Genomic DNA, 23,948 nt, shown 5'->3' on the forward strand with positions numbered 1-23,948 from the left:
AATTACGACATGTGACATTGCAGGACACCCAAACTCAAAATTGACCGTAAATTAAGAAAAAATATTCGATCCCCACGAAATGCCTGACGTAAAAGCATCACCTTCTAAAAATATCATTAAATAACTGTGGGAGCACGTCATATTTAATAAAAACTAATTTACTTTGGTATATAGATGACGAACAGATGTTCTTGAGCCTTAATGATAGTCATTACCACTCAATAACATGTGTTCATTTTTTAGATACCAAAGTAAACCTGCTTTTATTAAAAACCATTATTTATTGATCTTCTTGCAAGATGATTTTACATCTGGCATTTGGTGGGGATCGAATATTTTTCTTAGTCATCTTCTTACAAGATGATGATTTTACACCTGGAATTCCGTTGAGATCGAATGTTTTTCTTAATTTATGCCCAATTTTGAGCTTGATGTCCTGCAATATTACATATTTCGCCATGTTACATCTTTTGAAATTCTACTTGGTCTTACTGCATGCAATGTTTGCTTTTTGCATTGACTTGAAAATGGCATATAAGGCCGAAACCTGGGCCATAATTAAATAAAGAACAATGCAGTCAAATAGCGGTGTGTTCATTTAAAAAATGTGTTTGTCTAGTATTTTAGAATGAGAGCACTTAGCGATTTTCAACAAACTCTACACATAGCTTCAAACCTTCTTGAAACTTTTTGTTGCTGACCTAACCACAAATTAATGAAAGGAAAAAGTATATTGTTTGCTATATTTTTACAATTCACCCAATAAAACTTCAGAACCTAGTGTGACGTTTTGATCTATTGCTTCTTTACCACTACTTCAACTGGCAACATTTTGCACACGGCATCCACATACAGCAGTGGAGCTATCTACAATGCTGTATCATTGTACGACATATTGTTTAGGAAAAAAACTACCCTTCCAGTAAAATTTTACTATTTCTGACAATCGACTATACACATGATTCTAGAATTACAGAATCTGTTTTACGATGTAGTCCGCACGTGACTCTAGCATATATGGCCTACGATTATCTAATTACAAAATAAACATGAGTGTCGTTGTATCTGACATACTATTGACGCTGTTGCTGCATTGAGTAAAGTATTACATAACTTATCGATTGTAAAAGAATTGCTGTCAGTCTTCCGCAATAATTTGGTGTTCAGAGTGTTTTATCGTTTGTAGTTATTACTACACATTTTTCACCCTCCCGATCACCGGTAACGGTTTTTCGTAATGATTACTATCTGCGTCGTCTTCTCGCGATTACGAAAATCTAATTGGAGTTCGATTCTTTAACTTGTCGGCTGGAGAAGTTAGCAGGATCCTACTAAAGCACTAAAACAACTACTCCACCAATATTTCGAACATCTGTGCTGCAATCTTCTTCAAGATGACTGGTCTCCTACATTCTGGGTACGGTCTTTCCTATATGTAATGTTACATTCAATTAAAATATTTGTATAAAAAATATTTTCGTTTTGCTGTGATATAGTGAAAAGCAATTGCAGTACACTGACTCCCCGAAGTGTCAAAGACGCTGTTGAAAATGGATTCAAAGTTCCTACGTGGACTGGACTTAAACAGCGAAAATAACATTATAGTAAATGAAGATAGCGTATTAATAGAAAAATATGACTTAACCTATAGGGTAGAGTTGCAGACAGCCCGTGAGCGAGAGTCCACTAACAACAGGAGGCACTCACCTTTTCAGATGCTCCTGAAGATGACGGCCGGATTCCCGTTCGAAACAGCTCCGGCGCTCCTGACCCGGACGTCGACTGTCCATCATCAGCTGCTCCTCGCAGGCCGAGGGCGCGAGGGCATGACCCGTCGACGGCCGCGTCTCCAGCGACGACAGTGTCCGCCTGTCCTTAAAGGTCCCCGACTCGACTCCTGACACCCAGTTTATCACGACGTAAGATCGAACCTTAGACCGTCCAGAACGTGCCTCGCCTTAACACCTCACACAACCACACGCCTGTATCAGCCGCCCCAGTTCCACGCTCCCTAATAAGCACACACTTCCTTTTTGATGTAACTATGTTTTTGTTTTAGTCCTCACTGACACAAATTTCACTCACATGCCTGGCGCACTATGCACTCCCGTAACCCTTAAAAGTCCTTCTTTGGTCTTAGCTGCAAAGCTTTGTTACATGAAGGATAATAGTAGCCACTTGTAAGGACTCCCAGAACAAATATTACTGAGTAAGTTTGCGAATGAAAAACGCTGAAGCATCAGTTTAAGTTGACACAATGGTTCGGCAAGAAACGTTAGTCCGAGAATTCCTGTACCGTGCTAGAAATATCGCACAAAAACTGTTTTAAAATACTGATGTCTGCTAAAAAGAGCCCTTTTTGAAATTTACTTGTTCCCGAATTTATGACTATGACACCATTGGCTTTTGCGACGAAGCAAGGCTGGTGCACTGAAGTTCAAATCTTGAACAGCTGACGTCTGGCGCGTTCAGGGGAACCTGAAAACACAAACCAGGACTCATAAGCGCCACAATAAAAGCAATTTTCACTAAAAGCAATTTTCACTAAAAACAATTTTCACTAAAAACAATACCTATCGCCATTGCATAGGTTTATTTCTAGGCAACCTGTTTCGACGTTACACTGCGTCATCTTCAGGCCTAAACTGTGGAGGATATAACAGAACAATAATTACATATTGAAATACAGAGCATATTGACTAAAAGAATCATGTGCTGCATATTACTTTACGTAATGAGAATTATACAGTGAATGTTATATCAGAGCAATAAATCATATTGAAATATAGAGCGTATTGCTTAAAAGCAGCAAGTATTACATCTAAATTTTCTTAATTACAAGAACTAGTGTTATACCGTAATATACACTATCAGAATTAACTAGTTTTCATACATATTGTAAAATCTTCAGTATCGTAATAGACGTATTAATAAAACAGACTGTTATAGTACTGTATCCATCAGTCCAGCATATTTATTGTCTTCAAAACTTGTCACTATGAGTGGCAGAGGAACCGACAAATCATATGTAAAATAGTACCATGATCACATGTCAGATGAAGTAAAAATGGTGGGGGGGGGGGTTCACTATAAACAGTGGCACTATTTAAAACAACAACGGGTTTGTTGTTGTTGTTGTTTTCTGTCCAGAGACTGGTTTGTTGCAGCTCTCCATGCTACTCTATCCCGTGCAAGCTTCTTCATCTCCCAGTACCTACTGCAACCTACATCCTTCTGAATCTGCTTAGGGTATTCATCTCTTGGTCTCCCTCTACGATTTTTACCCTCCACGCTGCCCTCCAATGCTAAATTTGTGATCCCTTGATTCCTCAGAATATGCCCTACCGACCAATCCCTTCTTCTACTCAAGGTATACCACAAAATTCTGTTCTCCCAATTCTATTCAATACCTCCTCATCAGTTATGTGATCTACCCATCGTCCATGTTTCACTTCCATACATGGCCACACTCCATGCAAATACTTTCCGAAACGACTTTTTGACACTTAAATCTATACTCGAGGATAACAAATTTCTCTTCTTCTGAAACGCTTTCCTTGCCATTTTATATCCTCTCTCCTTCGACTATCATCAGTTATTACTCCCCAAACAGAAGAACTCCTTTACTACTTTAAGCCTGTCATTTCTTAATCTAACTCCCGTACCATCACCCGATTTAATCCGACTACATTCCATTATCATCGTTTTGCTTTTGTTGATGTTCATCTTATACCCTCCTTTCAAACACTGTCCATTCCGTTCAACTGCTCTTCCAAGTCCTTTGCTATCTCTGACAGAATTACAATGTCATCTGCGATCCTCGAAGTTTTTCGTTCTTCTCCATGGATCTTTATTCCTACTCCAAATTTTTCTTTTGTTTCCTTCAGTGCTTGCTCAATACACAGATTGAACAACATCGGGGAGAGGCTACAACTCTGTCTCACTCCCTCCCCAACCACTGCTTCCCTTTCATGTTCCTCTACTCTTATAACTGCCATCTGGTTTGTGTGCAAATTGTAAATAGCCTATCGTTCCCTGTATTTTACCCCAGCCACCTTCAGAATTTGAAAGAGAATATTCCAGTCAACATTGTCAAAAGCTTTTTCTAAGTCTACAAATGCTAGAAGCGTAGGTTTGCCTTTCTTTAATCTATTTTCTAAAATAAGTCGCAGGGTCAGTATTGCCTCATGTGTTCCAACATTTCTACGGAATCCAAACTAATCTTCCCCGAGATCGGCTTCTACCATTTTTTCCATTCGTCTGTAAAGAATTCGTGTTTGTATCATGGAGTTTTATTAAGATCGAGTTCTTGTAATTAAGGAAATTTTACATGTAACACTTGCAGGTTTTAAGCAATACCCTCTGTATTTCAATCTGTTTTATTGCTCTGGTATAACATTCACTGTATAATTCACACAACGTATAGTTATATGCAACACTTAATTCTTTTAGTCAATATGCTCTGTATTTCAATATGTAATTACTATTCTGTTATATCCTCCACAGTTTAGGCCTGAAGATGGCTTAGTGTAACGTCGAAACTGACTGCCTAGAAATAAACCTATCCAACGGCAATTGGTATTGTTTTTACAGAGCATTGAACAGCCGTAGTCCCATACTCCACTAGGAGATGGAGTTACATTCATGAAAGCAATCTGTTTTCAAATAACAATAATGTTGCTAGTTGATTACTAAAAGGACCAAAAGATATTAATGCTATTGTTATGGAAGTCTGGGACCACATACGTTTCCAAGAATGAGTGCTTCCGGAGTTGCAAACAATGCATCCTCAAATCCATCGGTATCACAAGGTAGTGCATCAGTTTAGGATCAAATGGGCATACCCACGTCCAAGGAACACTGCGACCCCAGAATGACAAATAAAAAGAAAACTCCATTGGACAAAGTGACCACTGTTGACGTCAAGAGGGAACACTGTTTTATACACTGAAGAGCCGAAGAAACCGGTATACCCGCCCAATATCGTGTAGGGCCCACAAGAGCACGACGTGGCCTGGACTCTACTATTGTCTGAAGTAGTGCTGGAGGGAGTTGACACCAAGAGTCCTGCATGGCTGTCCATAAATCAGTAAGAGTACGAGGGGGTGGAGATCCGTTCTGAACAGCATGGCTCGAGGCATCCCAGATATCCTCTATAATGTTCATGTCTGGCGAGTTTGGGAACCAGCGAAAGTGTTAAACTCAGAAGAGTGTTCCTGGAGCCACTCTGTAGCAATTGTGGATGCGTAGAATGTCGCATTGTCCTACTGGAATTCCCCAGGTCCGTCGGAATGCACAATGGACATGAATGCATGCGGGTGATCAGAAAAGCTGGTTACGTACGTTTCACCTGTAAGAGTCGTATCTAGACGTATCAGGGATCCCTTGTCACTCCAACTCCACACGCCCCACACCATCACAGCGCCTCCACCAGCTTCAACAATCCCGTACTGACATGCAGCGATGTCTAAGATTTGATGTTTTACCAGATTCCAGATACTCACGGTCACTCGTGAAATGGACGCGAGGGAAAATCCCCACTTCATTGCTACCTTAGAGATGCTGTGTACCATCGCTCATGCGCCGACTATATAGCACCACGGTAAAACTCACTTAAATCGTTAATGAGATTTTCACTCTGCAGCGGAGTGTGCGCTGATGTGAAACTTCTTGGCCGGCCGGTGTGGCCGAGCGGTTCTAGGCGCTACAGTCTAAAAGCGCTACCACTTCGGTCATAGGTTTGAATGCTGCCTCAGGCATGGCTGTGTGTGATGTCTTTAGGTTAGTTAGGTTTAAATAGTAATAAGTTCTAGGGGACTGATAACCTCAGCAGTTTAGTCACATAGTGCTCAGAGCCAGAGCCAAACTTCCTGGCTGATTAAAACTGTTTTAATCTGTCAGGAAGTTTCATATCAGCGCACACTCCGCTGCAAAGTGAAAAGCTCATTCAAGATTTAAGAGAGTTTTGCCGTGGCGTTTAGTCGTCGCATCAGAGATGGAACATAGCATCTTTGAGGTAGCAATGAAGTGGAGATTTTCGCGCACGACCATTCATGAGTGTACCGCGAGTATCAGGAATCCGGTAAATCATCAAATCTCCGACATCGCTGCATTGTCACTACGGGATTGCTCAAGCTGGTGGAGGCTCTGTGATGGTGTGGGGCGTGTGGAGTTGGAGTGACAAGGGATCCCCAATAAATCTCCGACATCGCTGCATTGTCACTACGGGATTGCTCAAGCTGGTGGAGGCTCTGTGCTGGTGTGGGGCGTGTGGAGTTGGAGTGACAAGGGATCCCCAATAAATCTCCGACATCGCTGCATTGTCACTACGGGATTGCTCAAGCTGGTGGAGGCTCTGTGCTGGTGTGGGGCGTGTGGAGTTGGAGTGACAAGGGATCCCCAATAAATCTCCGACATCGCTGCATTGTCACTACGGGATTGCTCAAGCTCGTGGAGGCTCTGTGATGGTGTGGGGCGTGTGGAGTTGGAGTGACAAGGGATCCCCAATAAATCTCCGACATCACTGCATTGTCACTACGGGATTGCTCAAGCTGGTGGAGGCTCTGTGATGGTGTGGGGCGTGTAGAGTTGGAGTGACAAGGGATCCCCAATAAATCTCCGACATCGCTGCATTGTCACTACGGCATTGCTCAAGCTGGTGGAGGCTCTGTGATGGTGTGGGGCGTGTGGAGTTGGAGTGACAAGGGATCCCCAATAAATCTCCGACATCGCTGCATTGTCACTACGGGATTGCTCAAGCTGGTGGAGGCTCTGTGATGGTGTGGGGCGTGTGGAGTTGGAGTGACAAGGGATCCCCAATAAAACTCCGACATCGCTGCATTGTCACTACGGGATTGCTCAAGCTGGTGGAGGCTCAGTGATGGTGTGGGGCGTGTGGAGTTGGAGTGACAAGGGATCCCCAATAAATCTCCGACATCGCTGCATTGTCACTACGGCATTGCTCAAGCTGGTGGAGGCTCTGTGATGGTGTGGGGCGTGTGGAGTTGGAGTGACAAGGGATCCCCAATAAATCTCCGACATCGCTGCATTTGGAGTTGGAGTGACAAGGGATCCCCAATAAATCTCCGACATCGCTGCATTGTCACTACGGCATTGCTCAAGCTGGTGGAGGCTCTGTGATGGTGTGGGGCGTGTGGAGTTGGAGTGACAAGGGATCCCCAATAAATCTCCGACATCGCTGCATTGTCACTACGGGATTGCTCAAGCTGGTGGAGGCTCTGTGATGGTGTGGGGCGTGTGGAGTTGGAGTGACAAGGGATCCCCAATAAATCTCCGACATCGCTGCATTGTCACTACGGCATTGCTCAAGCTGGTGGAGGCTCTGTGATGGTGTGGGGCGTGTGGAGTTGGAGTGACAAGGGATCCCCAATAAATCTCCGACATCGCTGCATTGTCACTACGGGATTGCTTAAGCTGGTGGAGGCTCTGTGATGGTGTGGGGCGTGTGGAGTCGGAGTGACAAGGGATCCCCAATAAATCTCCGACATTGCTGCATTGTCACTACGGGATTGCTCAAGCTGGTGGAGGCTCTGTGATGGTGTGGGGCATGTGGAGTTGGAGTGACAAGGGATCCCCAATAAATCTCCGACATCGCTGCATTGTCACTACGGATATGCTCAAGCTGGTGGAGGCTCTGTGATGGTGTGGGGCGTGTGGAGTTGGAGTGACAAGGGATCCCCAATAAATCTCCGACATCGCTGCATTGTCACTACGGGATTGCTCAAGCTGGTGGAGGCTCTGTGATGGTGTGGGGCGTGTGGAGTTGGAGTGACAAGGGATCCCCAATAAATCTCCGACATCGCTGCATTGTCACTACGGGATTGCTCAAGCTGGTGGAGGCTCTGTGATGGTATGGGGCGTATGCAATTGGAGTGACAATGGATCCCCATTACGTCTAGATACGACTGACAGGTGAAACGTACATAACCAGACTGCTTGATCAGCTGCATCAATTCATGTCCATTGTGCATTCCGACAGACCTGGGAAATTCAAGCAGGACAATGCGACATCTCACGCATGCAGAATTGCTACAGAGTGGCTCCAGCAACACTCTTCTGACTTTAAACACCTCTGCTGGTCAACAAACTCGCCAGACATAAACATTATAGAGAATATCTGGGATGCCTCGCGCCGTCCTGTTCAGAAGAGATCTCCACCCCCTCGTATTCTTACTGGTTTATGGACAGCCCTGCTGGAGTCATGGTGTCAATTCGCTGCGGCACTGCTTCAAACATTCGTCGTCCGTGCCACGTCGTATTGCGGCGCTTCTGCGGGCTCGCGATGGCCCCACACGATATTAGGCAGGTGTACCGGCTTCTTCAGTGTGTAAGACAGTGTTATGTCGGGAAATCAACAGTGGTCACTTGGTCCAAAGGAGTTTTCTTTTTATTTGTCAATCTGGTATCGCAGTGGCTCTGAGCACTATGGAAATGGGTCATTATCCCCTAGAAATTAAAACTACTTACACCTAACTAAGGACATCACACACATCCATGCCCGAGGCAGGATTCGAACCTGCTACCGTAGCAGCAGCGCGGTTCCGGACCGAAGCGCCTAGAAACGCTCGGCCATTGCGGCAGTGTTGCTTTGACTTGTGGCGTTAAACGGCATCGTTAAATTTATGCGTAATGGGGTTTCTGTCAGGGTACTATAGGATACGCAGATCTTGGCTTGGCAAGATCGGAGAAGTGCTTAGTTGATACGGGACAGTTCCTGTACCAGGGAAATAGTGTGGTGAGAAAATGGGATGCCAAGCTCAATGGCAATCGAATAGGTTAAGTAGAATTACAAAAGCATGTCCAATAGGTTAAGTAGAATTACAAAAGCATATCCAGTAGGTTAAGTAGAACTAAAACAGCAGATCCCCTCTTTTGTGGCTGTCTGCGGTCATAGAGCGTCTGTTGTGTATGCTCTAATCCCGTCCATGCTCCGTATGCAGTTCCACTGAACACGCGACGGAAAATTGTGACGGTAGACGCGCTATACAATTGCGTATTGAGAGTAATGAACCAGCAGCGACGGCGTATGCAACAGTTCTGTCGGTGGTGGGTGGAGTGGGGTAGACCCCTATCCCCCCCCCAATCAGGGACTCGCAGTGGCAGAAACGTGAATGAGCAAGTTACGGAACCCATCTCCGAACAGAAAAACAACTGAACGCTGATCAGCCTGACTGGCTGCACGAATGATGAGAAACACCAGAACGCGTATGTGGAAGTGGAAGATGATTTGGAAATGGCAGCGAGCGTTGGTGAGTGCGGTTAGTAAGCCACGAACAACGCAAACAGGTATTCTGCACGCACAAAAATCAAATGCGGCGACGAATCTGTAGCGGATAAAAGCACCATGCTGGAAAAATCGGTAGGGAAAGGTGCAAATAGCGAAACCTCTTCTACATTGCGGCAGGCTTCAAAATACTCCTTACGCAAGTACATATCGACAATAGTACCTAGTTCGAAACGGGTAGCAAAGCAGCTGAGAACAGGAATGTAGTTTCCGGTCTCTAATAACAAATAATGCAGAAGGCAGCAGAAGGGCAATGAAATCGCGCCACAAACTGTGTTTCTTGCCAAGGAAATTCGGGAACTACAAGAAAAATTTGAGGAGACAAATATTTTATTCTGGTCAGACTCACGAGATGAAGGTTAACTTCGACAGTGCATTAGAAAGTTGTGATACTCTGACGCAGAATGATATGTATGATACTGAAATGGCTTATGTTACGCACCTAGAGAAGTGGAACTCAACTAAACTGGTTGGTTGGTTGGTTGTTTCGGGGAAGGAGACCAGACAGCGAGGTCATCGGTCTCTGTCGGTCGTGTCCTTTGAAAGGAACCATCCCGGCATTTGCCTGGAGCGATTTAGGGAAATCACGGAAAACCTAAATCTGGATTTCCGGACGCGGGATTGAACCGTATCCACCCGAATGCGAGTCCAGTGTACTCAACTAAGTGTCACTGCTTCAATAGTGAATATAAGTGTAGCGATTTGGAAGAGGTAGGGGATCCAGTATTAGAATCGGAATTTAAAAGAGCTTTGGAGGACTTACGGTTAAATAAGGCAGAAGGGATATATAACATTCCATCAGAATTTCTAAAATCTTCAGGGGAAGTGGCAACAAAACGACTATTCACGTTGGTGTGTAGAATATATGAGTCTGGCAACATACCATCTGACTTTTGGAAAAGCATCATCCACACAATTCCGAAGACGGCAGCAGCTGACAAGTGCGAGATTTATCGCACAATCAGCTTAACAGCTCATGCATCGAAGCTGCTTACAAGAATAATATACAGAAGAATGGAAAAGAAAATTGAGAATGCGCTAGGTGACGATCAGTTTGGCTTTAGGAAAAGCAAAGGCACGAGAGAGGCAATTCTGACGTTACGGCTAATAATGGAAGCAAGGCTAAAGAAAAATCAAGTCACGTTCATAGGATTTGTCGACCTAGAAAAAGCGTTCGACAATATAAAATGGTGCAAGCTGTTCGAGATTCTGAAAAAAGTAGGGGTAAGCTATAGGGAGAGACGGGTCATATACAATATGACAACAACCAAGAGGGAATAATAAGAGTGGACGATCAAGAACGAAGTGCTCATATTAAGGGTGTAAGACAAGGCTATAGCCTTTCGCCCCTACAATCCGTACATCGAGGAAGCAATGATGGAAATAAAAGAAAGGATATCAATGATACGATTCGCTGATGACATTGCTATCCTGAGTAAAAGTGAAGAAGAATTAAATGATCTGCTGAACGGAATGAACAGTCTAATGAGTACACAGTCCGGTTTGAGAGTAAATCGGAGAAAGACAAAGGTAATGAGAAGTAGTAGAAATGAGAACAGCGAGAAACTTAACATCAGGATTGATGGTCACGAAGTCAATGAAGTTAAGGAATTCTGCTACCTAGGCAGTAAAATAACCAATGACGGATGGGGCAAGGAGGACATCTAAAAGCAGACTCGCTATGGTAAAAAACGCATTTCTGGCCAAGAGAAGTCTAATATCAAATACCGGCCTTAATTTGAGGAAGAAATTTCTGAGGATGTATGTCTGGAGTACAGCATTGTATGGTAGTGAAACATGGACTGTGGGGAAACCGGAACAGAAGAGAATAGAATCCTTTCAGATGTGGTGCTATAGACGAATGTTGAAAATTAGGTGGGCTGATAAGGTAAGGAATGAGGAGGTTCTACGCAGAATCAGAGAGGAAAAAATATGTGGAAAACACTGATAAAGAGAAGGGACAGGATGATAGGACATCTGCTAAGACATGAGGGAATGACTTCCATGGTACTAGAGGGAGCTGTAGAGGGCAAAAACCGTAGAGGAAGACAGAGATTGGAATACGTGAAGCAAATAATTGAGGACGTAGGTTGCAAGTGCTACTCTGAGATGAAGAGGTTAGCACAGGTAAGGAATTCGTGGCGGGCCGCATCATACCAGTCAGTAGCCTCAAAAAAAAAAAAAAAAAAAAAAAAAAAAAAAAAAAAAAAAAAAAGTGTAGTGAATGAACTGCGTCAAAGACATAACATTAAATTTAAGTAAACGCTTTGAGATTGAGTGCAATTTGTTCTGTTGCCATGTTATTCTAGAAGCGATGGCAGAAGAGGCTTTTAACCTGCCAGAGTAGCGGAGAGCGCTAATGAGCTGCTTCCATGACTCGAGTAGGCGCGCCGGCCCCACATCGAATCGCCCCAGCGGATTAACGACGAGTGCCGGTATGCCGGCCAGCCTGGATGTGGTTTTTAGGCGGTTTTCCACATCCCGCTAGGTGAATACCGGGCTGGTCCCTAAGTTCCGCCAGTTACACGACTCACAGACACTTGAAAACGTTCACACTATTCCATGACTTACACTAGACACAGAGAGTTGGGGTACACCACTTCTGTCCCGGGGGGTTGAAGGTGGTGGCAGGAAAGGCCTCTGGCGACCCTCTGCAACTAACACTGCCAAATCCGTCATAACAAAGCCGACCCCACGTTGGAGCGCAACAAAGGCCCAAGAAAGAAAGAAAGAAATCATAGAAGAGGCTTTTAACAGTTCCAGTGTCCTGCATTTTTCTGTTCATTCCAAAAGGAACTGAGTGTTCTCCTGTACGTATTATGTTACACAGTAGTGTACAAGCTAAGGAGGCCACATTGCTTAAATGTACGAGGGTGCTTTGAAAAATTCTCGTAACGGAATAGAAAAAAGTACTTACATCACTGAATTTTTTTTTTTGATATCTTTCATTGTCTCCTTGTAGATTAATGCACTTGGTCCAACGATGCTCCAGTGCCATGATCCTATCTCCAAAATGAGTTTCCTCCAGGCCTGCAAAATAGTTGTGGACTCCGGCTATCAATTCTTCGTTTGAACTGAATCTTCGTCCACCAAGAAAAATTTTCAGTTTTGGGAAGAGATGGAAGTCTGAGGGATCCATATCCGGTGAATAAGTCGGGTGCGGCAACAATTCATACCTTAATTCGTGTAATTTTTCCATGGCGACAGCACATTTGTGCGGGCGCGCGTCAAGAGTCGCGGCACTCACCTTGCAGATAATTTTTTCACTTCTATTTCTTCAGTTAAAATGTGGTATACCCTTCCAGATGACATCTGGCAAGCGTGAGCAATTTCACGCACTTTCAATCGGCGATCCTCCGTGACCATTTTGTGCATATTCGCAATGATTTCTTGAGTCGTGACACATCTTGGCCGGTCACTGCCCGGATCGTCATCTAAACTCCCCCAACCAAATTTAAATTCGTTTTTTCACTCAGCAGGATGAAATCTGCTTTCACAGGACAGAGCGGACCAGGTTGTGGAAAGGGGCCACGATCAGTTCCTGTTAGCTACACAAGAACATTCACCTTTATTCCTCGAAAAAAACCAATGAACAGTTTTCTCTTTAAAACAACAAGGATCAGTTCACGGCTGAAGGCCCAAATAAACTCTCAATAAAAAAGTTTAAATAATTCCTTTTAAAACACAAGGATTTAGAGAAACCGCTGAAGGCCTTACTTAACTAAAATGAAAGTATCCTGAAATGATTCCTATCAAGGCATAAGAATTTAGACAAACGACTGAAGGCCTTGAGTAAAGTTAAAATATCTTCTCGGCTAAGGGCCCAAATAATACTTCAGATTATCAAAGGAAATTCTTTAAAATGCAAGCATTTACAAATTTCGGCTAAAAGTCATATTAAGGAGAATTTAAATTAATTCGTCGGCTGAAAGTTCAATAATATTTAAACATAACAACAGGGAACCTTTATCGCTGAAGGCCATATACTGAACATAGAACAGACAAAATTAATACGAGGCTGAAGTCCTCGCACGGTACTTGCGAGAAAAGAAAATCAGAATGACGAAGAGCAGAACAGGGATCCAAGGGTCGGCCTGGGGAGGAAACTCTAACCACAGTTTAGGTGAGAGACAGGCAGCCAAGCGTTACACTACATAATCTGGTGACAGCACGACCCAGGGACGGCTGACAAACCAACCAACAACCTAATCAATTCCCTTCCACCCTTGCCTACTCCAGCGCGCTGAGAGACAGCATTCGTTTGATCAATGGGTATCACAGAAGCTACCCACAGTTCCACCCAAACACTTGCACCAACAACTCTGACAATCCTAAAACCAATCACTGTGGAAAAACGAGGACGAATCACAAGTGGACAAACACGGAGTTTCCATAAGCGGTCTGCGACCAAATACACGTCCGATGAGACGACCGAACGACAGAACGACCGACCGACCGACCGACCGACCGACCGACCGACCGACCGACCGACCGAACGACCGACCGACCGAACGACCGACCGAACGACCGACCGAACGACCGACCGACCGACCGAACGAACGAATCGACCGACCGACCGAACGAACACACGTGTGTCGCCAGCCGTAGGCGAGTACTGGTTGTTTGTACCTCACTGGAGCTGCGTCCCAACTGAAGTCCGACACACGAGCGCCCGGAAATACTATCGGTCGCTCCAGAGATAAAACGACAGTGCACTTATCGATAAGCGCTGCGTCTGCCACTCACAGGCAAGCAACCTACTGACGCCACTAAATCGAATTAAACGAGAAACGAGGCGACAAAACCCCAAAAACAAGATGACGAGCAATAAACGGCATGAGCGCCAGCTGCGCACGGCTCGCATGGGTTGAATATCAAGTAGCAGAGTCCCCCAGTGTATTCTGGAAATCGGCATGGATCTCCTTTGCTTTCATACCTTTATTTTCTCCATCTTCGCAAGTCACTACGCGGAACAACAACAGAGCCACGTCACCGCTACAGCTCTCTTCAGGCTAGGCGCAAATGAGAAGCGCACAGCACGTGTCACGTGACACGACACTACAGCACGTGGCGCTAGGGTCGCGCGGCTGCAGCGCATATTGCGACGCATACACCGCACTTCGCACGCGCCGGCTGGCCACGCTCTGCGCTGACAGAACCGAAGCGCGCACAACCACTTATCTTTCTCAAACGATTTTACAGAAACTATTCACTCAAAATATATGATTCTTGTCTTACTTGTATCGTTATAAGTCAGCTTGGTGACGAAGTGCTCATCACCTCGCTAATGACCATTCTTACTGTGATGTACACATTTTAGTAAGACACTATGCAAAACTCAAAAAGTTTGCAACGAAAATTAGGGGTCGCTATGATTTTGCGTTTGGTGCGTATTACACCGTATGTTGCTGGGTATGAAATTTAGGTAACATGCTGACTTTTTGTTTAGACTTGGGAGGAGATCTCTATCTGCCTCCGATCTCGAGAAAATGGATCCCATGTAGCGCGCTCACTTCCGATCTCATGGCTGCGAGAATGAAATACTCGTAACATCTCCCGTATCTCCTAAACCGTTCGAGACATCGAAACGAAAGTTTGGCGAATAATAGCATACAAAGAGGACAGCGTTTTACCAATTATTAAACACACGGAACTTTCTTATCTATGGCGATATATCGCTACTCATACTTCTATTTTTTTTTTTACTTCACTCCATTGACAGTAATTTTTTAAGAGTTATCGACAGCTAGCAAAACAAGAGCTTCCTAGTATGAAAATAAACATGAAATTTCTTCTTTTATGTTACTGCAAACCGATACTATGAAGTTTTTCGTAAGCTATTGAGCTCTGTAATTGCCAATTGCTTGTTCAATGAGGCCCTACGTTTCGGAATTCTGTGTCAATACCTGCTGTGAGATGAGTTTGGCAAATTACACTGTGACAAAGGAAGTACAATTAAACCAGTCACCAAGAGAAATGTGACCTTTACTCATAAACGGTGATGCTTCTTCGAATGACAAAAGGTTAACAACTCGCACAAAAACAGATTGGCAATTCTGTTGGAATTTTGGTGGAATCCCCAAAACCCATCGTAGTTTTAACACTGAGCGACTGGAATGGAAACTTACCAAAGGATTTTATTCCTTCTCTTGATCTGAGCAGTAAAAAAATATTGACGAGCGTTCCTTCAGGCGGAATGATAGGCACATGCCAGATACTGTTTACTCACCTAGGGCTTGAAAAATTGACAATGCGTGATCGCGAATAAAATAGTTGTTATTGAGATAAATAAACAACTGATCTGTCGCACAACACAGTGGTCAGTGTATTGTCAGCAGCGAAGGATAATGCGCGCACAGGAATGCACAAGCTAGCCATGTGTGCCTTGTGAGATAGAGTTCGAAAAACATTGTCATGAAAGTAGATCTGCCTTTGTCAGCAGCACATTTCAACGAATTAAATATGTCTACTCATAACACTCCTTTAGGATATTCCTACTTTCGTAATAACACCGACCATTGTCTTCATTTGTGTAGCCTCTTGTTGTATAATTAGTTTATTACTGCTGATAATGTCCATGGAACAATTGAAATGCTTTTTCTCATCACGGCGAACCAATTAAAATATTGTTATTTGTGATTGCTTTTCGACTGTTTCTAGCTTGCAGTGGAAATGTGATGTTCACATGCATGGAGTACAGTGTTTCGTATTACATTATTACATCCATATCAGAGTAATCACAGTGAAACTTCTATACTTAAGATCTTGGACGCTTTTTACCACACGAACAACGGGATCACACCTGTGGAGATTATCCCTTTCTAAATTTTTGTAACAGATCGTACAGACACACTAGCTTACTAGGCATCGAGAATATAACCTTGCTTTACTTTGCTGCCTTGATTCTTAGTCACATGATTTTATAATATTCCTTGCTTCCTTATTGACTACCCTCTGTCCCTTCTTGCGAACTGAAAACATCGCGGAGGCATATCGTGCAATTCCAGCGGCCAACGGCAATAAATTACAGAAGTATACTTTTCTCTTGACAGAAGAAATACAAAACAAAACTATGCAGATATAAATAACAGAAAAGTATAACGTGGTAACGAAGAAAGCTGGAGCGTTTAAATGGCGAAAAATGAAACACGACCCAAAGGCAATACAATTCAGTACACAGTAAGCAAAATTTATCGTATTGGCAATACTAGCACTGCTGATATGCGCCGTTCCGATGTGAGCATATGGCCGGACTACTTTTCCGCTCCCCTCCTCAAATTTCCCACGATGCTAGCCAGGAAAGCGCGACGCGCGGAGCGAGAAACTGTGCCGCAACCACGACGCCGCGCGACCTGGCGCAGACGCGAGTCGCGTCCCAGTCGCGTCGCGTCGCAGTTTGCGCCGCGGCCCCATTCCAACCTGTGACTTTGCAAATACCCGCGCTGCGCTGCGCTGCGTCCCGCCACACGCGCTGTACGCATCTCAATTTGCGCCTAGCCTCAGAGAGCACTGACGTGGCACGTGCTTACAGGCAACAGCCCAATGAGTATCACGTGACCAACTCGCTGCGCTAGCGCTGACCTCTCGTGGTGTTTCCGAGAACTTTTCAAACCACCGCCGTACTTGCAGAAACCGGCATCAACACTTAAAAGAACTACACTTCTGGAAATTGAAATAAGAACACCGTGAATTCATTGTCCCAGGAAGGGGAAACTTTATTGACACATTCCTGGGGTCAGATACATCACATGATCAAACTGACAGAACCACAGGCACATACACACAGGCAACAGAGCATGCACAATGTCGGCACTAGTACAGTGTATATCCACCTTTCGCAGCAATGCAGGCTGCTATTCTCCCATGGAGACGATCGTAGAGATGCTGGATGTAGTCCTGTGGAACGGCTTGCCATGCCATTTCCACCTGGCGCCTCAGTTGGACCAGCGTTCGTGCTGGACGTGCAGACCGCGTGAGACGACGCTTCATCCAATCCCAAACATGCTCAATGGGGTACAGATCCGGAGATCTTGCTGGCCAGGGTAGTTGACTTACACCTTCTAGAGCACGTTGGGTGGCACGGGATACATGCGGACGTGCGTTGTCCTGTTGGAACAGCAAGTTCCCTTGCCGGTCTAGGAATGGTAGAACGATGGGTTCGATGACGATTTGGATGCACCGTGCATTATTCAGTGTCCCCTCGACGATCACCAGAGGTGTACGGCCAGTGTAGGAGATCGCTCCCCACACCATGATGCCGGGAGTTGGCCCTGTGTGCCTCGGTCGTATGCAGTCCTGATTGTGGCGCTCACCTGCACGGCGCCAAACACGCATACGACCATCATTGGCTCCAATGCAGAAGCGACTCTCATCGCTGAAGACGACACTCCATTCGTCCCTCCATTCACGCCTGTCGCGACACCACTGGAGGCGGGCTCCACGATGTTGGGGCGTGAGCGGAAGACGGCCTAACGGTGTGCGGGACCGTAGCCCTGCTTCATGGAGACGGTTGCGAATGGTCCTCGCCGATACCCCAGGAGCAACAGTGTCCCTAATTTGCTGGGAAGCGGCGGTGCGGTCCTCTACGGCACTGCGTAGGATCCTACGGTCTTGGCGTGCATCCGTGCGTCGCTGCGGTCCGGTCTCAGGGTGACGGGCACGTGCACCTTCCGCCGACCACTGGCGACAACATCGATGTACTGTGGAGACCTCACGCCCCACGTGTTGAGCAATTCGGCGGTACGTCCACCCGGCCTCCCGCATGCCCACTATACGCCCTCGCTCAAAGTCCGTCAGCTGCACATACGGTTCACGTCCACGCTGTCGCGGCATGCTACCAGTATTAAAGACTGCGATGGAGCTGCGTATGCCACGGCAAACTGGCTGACACTGACGGCGGCGGTGCACAAATGCTGCGCAGCTAGCGCCATTCGACGGCCAACACCGCGGTTCCTGGTGTGTCCGCTGTGCCGTGCGTGTGATCATTGCTTGTACAGCCCTCTCGCAGTGTCCGGAGCAAGTATGGTGGGTCTGACACACCGGTGTCAATGTGTTCTTTTTTTCCATTTCCAGGAGTGTAGTTATGCCATCAACGAATTTACTTAAAAAATTAATTTCTTTAGTGGCCAAATATGTTGTGTGGGGGCTCAAACGTGTGGTGACAGACCGTACAGCACAATTTTGTGTTTATAATTCCTCAAGGGGCATAAGCGTAAGCATCTGACCTGTTGCTGTACGGTTTCCTTGTGGATGGAAACGTGGCATGCAGTGATAGCTGTCTATCCTAAAGTGAAAATAAGGGGTTTTTTTGATAGTAAAGAAAAAGAAACGTTTGCCGGTTATCACAGTTCGAAGCTCGTTGCTTAATAATTTTGTTAACAGTATACACGGAAATACCCGATTCAGTTGCAAGGCCTTTATTCTTCAAATTCACGCCTAGTTTCACTGCCTTATTGTACTTTTCTACGCACCTTTCGAGTCGTTTACATCACGTTATATTACATTCTCTCCAATTCTGCACTTTAAAACCGAGCGAGGTGGCGCAGTGGTTAGCACACTGGACTCACATTGGCGAGGACGACAGTTCAATCCCGCGTCCCACCATCACGATTTAGGTTTTTCGTGGTTTCCCTACATCGCTCCAGGCAAATGCCGGGAAGGTTTCTTTGAAAGGCCACGGCCGACTTCCCTCTTTATCCTTCGATAATCTAATGAGACCGATGACCTGGCTGTTTGACTCTTTCCCCCATCCCCTCTGCATTTTAAATCGTCAATTTAAGGCCGGGTTCTCACTCAAAATAGTCAAATTTCTATACTCCATTTTTCTAAATGTATATGTGTCTAGAATGTAGGGACGAAAAGGTTTTTTAACCCGTGAGTTACAGAAGTTTCTCCAGCCCATTGTTCGAAGTAGTGTCACGCCCGCAATGGGACACGCTCAGGTAGAAATCTTGTCATGCCGTGACGCACGTTCACAAAATGATTCATATTGCAGAATGCGTGCAAACAAATTCGCCGTAAAATCTGACCAACAGCGTGTGCAGGCTGCCGAACGCAGCATTCCAGCTTAGTCAGAGCGGCTCTTCTCCCCAAGAAAAACGGGAGAATTGCTCTCCACGAATAATTACAGGATTCTATTTGACACACGGTACTGGATTTCCAGATTGAAGGTAGGTAACGAAAACACTTTTTTTTTGTCAGATTTCACTGAAAATTGGACTAATCATAACTTTTGGTCCGCCAAAATGGATTATACATTTTGAATTTTGAAATTCATATTTGCGTTCAGCGACTTCACAAACATATAACACGTAGTTTTTATGCAAATTGAACTAACAATACATACAAAAATGGTTGAAATGGCTCTGAGCACTAAGGGGACTTAACGTCTGAGGTCATAAGTCCCCTAGAACGTAGAACTACTTAAACCTTACTAACCCAAGGACATAACACACATCCATGCCCGAGACAGGATTCGAACCTGCGACCGTGGCGGTCGCGCGGTTTCCGACTGAAGCGCCTAGAACCGCTCTATCACTCTGGCCGGAAATACATATAAAAGTTTTCCACTATCTTTAAACAGATTTTAGTCCAGAAACGATTTTTCACATCTGCGTGCAGCATACAATGGAAACGGTTCGACCTATTAACTTCTACCTGTGACCCTCGAGGAGTAAAACCCTTGTCCATCGATTCATAGTTTGTCCCTGTAGCGCCAATTCATTGTGAACTAATCCTTCAAAGTCAACCAAAACTATCAGCATGGAGTTCACATTTGACATGACCTGACTAGCTTTTTTTTGGTCTTGGAGTGTCTTTCCCAACTCACTGTGAAGACTGAACCTTATGTTATGTTATGTTAACCGGGGACCTAGAAACGACGGAGAGGCTGCGTCCCCGCCGCAGCCGCAGTGGTCCACAACCCCACGACGACTACCGCAGTCCACTTCACCCCTCCGCCGCCCCACACCGAACCCAGGGTTATTGCGCTGTTCGGCCCCCAGTGGACCCCTCAGGGAACGTTTCTCACCATACGAGTGTAAGCCCTGTATTTGCGTGGTTGAGTAACGCTGGTGTAAGCGTACGTGGAGAACTTGTTTGCGCAGCAATCGCCGACATAGTGTAGCTGAGGCGGAATAAGGGGAACCAGCCCGCATTCGCCGAGGCAAAAGGAAAACCGCCTAAAAACCATCCACAGACTGGCCGGCTCACCGGTCCTCGACACATGACCGCCGGACGGATTCGTGCTGGGGACCAGGCACTCCTTCCCGCCCGGAAAAGACGAACCTTGGTCTCAGCATCATAACATTGATCCATGCCCGATCACCAGTGACGACTCTCTGAAGGAACATCTTGTTCTCATTTGCGCGATAAAAAACTCTTCACTGATTGCATGGCGAAGGTGTTCCTGGTCTCGAGTCATGAGCCGTGGGTCGAGCGTGGCGGCAACACGATGCATTCCATAATGTTGTGTCAGGATTTCATAACATGATCCGACTGAAATGTTACATTCTTTTGCAGTTTCTCGAAGAGACGGTCTCCGATTGGCACGTACAATTTCGCTGACGTTCCTCACATGAGCGTCGTCGTAGATGTTGAAAGGCGTCCTGAACGAGGCTCATCTTTAACTTCCGTCTAGCAATTTTTGAACCGTCTGACCCTTTGGTAACACCGAGTATGGCTAAAGCACTCATCACTTTAGGCTTCCTGCACCATTCGGTGTCTCTCTGTAAAGTTTTTCGTGAGCTTTACGCAAATTAATTTAGACGCTTCGCCCCTCTAACTCTGCCATCTCGAAATTCGCAGACTGCGCGACGCCTTTACTGCTCAATGCAGCACTGAACAACAGATAACAGACATACAACAATGAAACTTCTGACAGTTACACACTAAACACAGGCGTGTGCAGGCATGCTAGCCGCATTTCTTCCAACACACCGCCGGCGTGAAATTACAAATGTTTCGGAATTTCTTGGACAGACCTCGTATTTAAATTTGTTAATCTAGATATGACAAAATCAAATAGGGGTAATGCAGGAGTAGGTTTAATAATGAATAAAAAAATAGGAGTGCGGGTAAGCTACTACCAACATCATAGTTAACGCATTATTGTGGCCAAGATAGATACGAAGCCCACACCTACTACAGTGGTACAAGTTTATAAGCCAACTAGCTCTGCAGATGAAGACGAAATTGATGAAATGTATGATGAGATAAAAGAAATTATGCAGGTGGTGAAGGGAGACGAAACTTTAATAGTCATGGGTGACTGGAATTCGAGAGTAGGAAACGGTAGAAAAGGAAACATAGTGGGTGAATATGGATTGGGGGAGAGGAATGAAAGAGGAAGCCGTCTCGTAGAATTTTGCACACAGCATAACGTAATCATAGCTAACACTTGGTTCAAGAATCATAAAGGAAGGTTGTATACATGGAAGAATCCCGGAGATACTAGAAGGTATCAGATAGATTATATAATGGTAAGACAGAGATTTAGGAACCAGATTTTAAATTGTAAGACATTTCCAGGGGCAGATGTAGTCTCTGACCACAATATATTGGTTATGACCTGTAGATTAAAACTGAAGAAACTGCAAAAAGGTGGGAATTGGAGATGGGACCTGGATAAACTGAAAGAACCAGAGATTGTACAGAGTTTCAGGGAGAGCATAAGGGAACAATTGACAGGAATGGGGGAAAGAAATACAGTAGATAAAGAATGGGTAGCTCTGAGGGATGTAGTAGTGAAGGCTGCAGAGGATCAAGTAGGAAAAACGACGAGGGCTAGTCGAAATCCTTGGGTAACAGAGGGAATATTGAATTTAATTGATGAAATGAGAAAATAAAAAAAGGCAGTAAATGAAGCAGGCAAAAGGGAATACAAACGTCTCGAAAATGAAATCGACAGGAAGTGCAAAATGGCTAAGCAGGGATGGCTAGAGGACAAATGTAAGGATGTAGAGGCTTATCTCACTAGGGGTAAGATAGATAGTGCCTACAGGAAAATTAGAGAGACCTTTGGAGAAAAGAGAGCGACTTGTATAAATATCAAGAGCTCAGATGGAAACCCACTTCTGGGCTTCCGGGAATGCAGAAATGTGGAAGGAGTATATAGAGGGTCTATACAGGGGCGATCTTCTCGAGGACAATATTATGGAAATGGAAGAGGATGTAGATGAAGATGAAATGGGAGATATAATACTGCGTGAAGAGTTTGACACAGCACTGAAAGAGCTAAGTGGAAACAAGGCCCCGGGAGTAGACAACATTCCATTAGAACTACTGACGGCCTTGGGAGAGCCAGTCCTGACAAAACTCTACCATCTGGTGACCAAGATGTATGAGATGGGCGAAATACCCTCAGGCTTGAAGAAGAATATAATAATTCCAATCCCGAAAAAAGCAGGGGTTGACAGATGTGAAAATTACCGAACAATCAGTTTAATAAGCCACGGCTGCAAGATACTAACACGAATTCTTTACAGACGAATGGAAAAACTGGTAGAAGCCGACCTCGGGGAAGATCAGTTTGGATTCTGTAGAAATATTGGAACACGTGAGGCAATACTGACCCTACGACTAATCTTAGAAGAAAGATTAAGCAAAGGCAAACCTACGTTTCTAGCATTTGTACACTTACAGAAGGCTTTTGACAATGTTGACTGGAATACTATTTTTGAAATTCTGAAGGTGGCATGGGTAAAATACAGGGAACGAAAGGCTATTTACAATTTGTACAGAAACGAGACTGCAGTTATAGAGTTGATTGGCATGAAAGGGAAGCAGTGGTTGGTAAGGGAGTGAGAGAGGGTTGCAGCCTATCCCCGATGTTTTCAATCTGTATATTGAGTAAGCAGTAAACGAAACAAAAGGAAAATTCGGAGTAGGAATTAAAATCCATGGAGAAGAAATAAAACTTTGAGGTTCACTGATGACATTGTAATTCTGTCAGAGACAGCAAAGGACTTGGAAGAGCAGTTGAACGGAATGGACAGTGTCTTGAAAGGAGGATATAAGATGAACATCAACAAAAGCAAAACGAGAATAATGGAATGTAGTCGAATTAAGTCGGGTGATGCTGAGGGAATTAGATTAGGAAATGAGACACTTAAAGTAGTAAAGGAGTTTTGCTGTTTGGGGAGATAAATAACTGATGATGGTCGAAGTAGAGAGGATATAAAATGTAGACTGGCAATGGCAAGGAAAGCGTTTCTGAAGAAGAGAAATTTGATAACATCGAGTATAGATTTAAGTGTCAGGAAGACATTTCTGAAAGTATTTGTATGGAGTGTGGCCATGTATGGAAGTGAAACATGGACGATAAATAGTTTGGACCAGAAGAGAATAGAAGCTTTCGAAATGTGGTGGTACACAAGAATGCTGAAGATTAGTTGGGTAGATCACATAACTAATGAGGAGGTATTGAACAGAATTGGATAGAAGAGAAATTTGTGGCACAAATTGACCAGAAGAAGGGATCATTGGTAGGACATGTTGTGAGGCATCAAGGGATCACCAATTTAGCATTGGAGGGCAGCGCGGAGGGTAGAAGTCGTAGAGGAAGACCAAGAGATGATTACACTAAACATATTCAGAAGGATGTAGGCTGCAGTAGGTAGTGGGAGATGAAGAAGTTTGCACAGGA

The 23,948-nt window shown here is 44.8% G+C and overlaps 1 protein-coding gene across 1 annotated transcript in view; it reads right to left on the bottom strand.

Annotated features, from left to right (window-relative positions):
* LOC126295146 (high affinity cGMP-specific 3',5'-cyclic phosphodiesterase 9A-like) overlaps positions 1-23,948 on the bottom strand; it is a 2,007,270-nt gene that overhangs the window by 1,189,040 nt on the left and 794,282 nt on the right. Inside the window, exon 2 of the mRNA XM_049987432.1 lies at positions 1,708-2,478. The gene's annotated coding sequence lies outside the window, so the exon portion shown is untranslated. The remainder of the gene's footprint in view (positions 1-1,707; positions 2,479-23,948) is intronic.

Source organism: Schistocerca gregaria, chromosome 11 (genome assembly GCF_023897955.1).
Source record: "Schistocerca gregaria isolate iqSchGreg1 chromosome 11, iqSchGreg1.2, whole genome shotgun sequence".
NCBI classification, from domain to species: domain Eukaryota; kingdom Metazoa; phylum Arthropoda; class Insecta; order Orthoptera; family Acrididae; genus Schistocerca; species Schistocerca gregaria.